A 1307-nucleotide genomic window follows, 5' to 3' on the forward strand; every position below is an offset into this window, starting at 1 on the left:
GGTTGTTAATATATTCGGCACGGAGAAGCCTTTTCGGTGCGCAAAACGTTTGAGGAAAAGAAGGAACAAGACATGACAGAGCGCACACTACCGTCATCACACCTGAATTACTAAAGTAGATAGTTGCTGTTGTATTAGTGTTAGTATCACAAGTTTATAAAGCATCGTGTTTAGAAAAAATGCTTAGAGCAATACATTGAGAAGCGGTAAGTTGTCTTTAAAATGGAAACGTTGGCAAGAACAAAACAGAACAAAATCAGCAGCATCACCGTCACTGCTCGACTATGGTTCATCTGTATTATTAATGCGCTGATCAAGCCCGCGGCCAGGAATTTTTTTTTCTTGAGGGGGGGGGGGGGGGGGCACTTGCTGAAAACCTCTATTATTTGAAAAAAAAAAACGCCTATTTTTATTTTTGGTAAAAACACCTAATTCACCAAAATTCCGGGGGGTGGGGGAGGGCTAGCCCCCCCCTTCCCCTTCCCCGTCTACAGGCCTGGCGCTGATGCACTGTGCATTAAACTATATGCATTCTATTTTGGTGTTACCTTGCTGGCGCGACCAACGAAAAAAGGGTATTGTACCGCGGCGGCTTACGCGTTGCAATCTTAGAGTCAAAACATATTTGTCTAAGAAAAATTTATCTCACGCACGCGAAGACCATGCAGTGCTAGTCAGTATCGAAGGTATGTACATATCTCGGCGCACCGTATCTTTCTCTTCCAGTTATCTTTATTCAAAGAGTTTAAAATCGCTTTGTAAGCACAAGCGCTTTCTTAGCTGTCCTTTAGCGTCCCATACGTTATCTATAAAAAAAAAAAATCCCTGTGTTTTTAGCACGAAAGTGTTTTATGCCGGGCTCCACCAAGACTCATGACGTATTTCCGTCACGGAAATACGTCAGCAAAATGAACGCCATCAGATGGCAAAGAAAAAAATTAAAAAGTGCCATTGACAGGATTCGAACCCACGACCTCTCGGTACGCGACGACGGCTGGCGGGCGTTTAGCCCAATGAGCTACCGCCAAACACACAGGGGAAGCTACATGAACGCGCCTTTTATCTTTTACACTTTCCTCTCAGTGTTCTTGGATGGACGGATGGATGCTACGAGCGTACCCTTTATAACGGAGCTGCCTCCGCAATTAGCTCAGGCAACGCGCCGTTGCCACGGCGCGTTTCCAATAGGAGAATTCCAATTCCAATTCGGCACGTTTCGAATAGGAGAAGTGTAATTTTGTCAGCGCTTTAACACACCGCGACGTGGCGGCTTAGCGCAAGGCTTGCTCATAGCATTCATCCATATC

This window comes from Rhipicephalus sanguineus, unplaced genomic scaffold, assembly GCF_013339695.2.
Source record: "Rhipicephalus sanguineus isolate Rsan-2018 unplaced genomic scaffold, BIME_Rsan_1.4 Seq681, whole genome shotgun sequence".
In the NCBI taxonomy this organism is placed as follows: domain Eukaryota; kingdom Metazoa; phylum Arthropoda; class Arachnida; order Ixodida; family Ixodidae; genus Rhipicephalus; species Rhipicephalus sanguineus.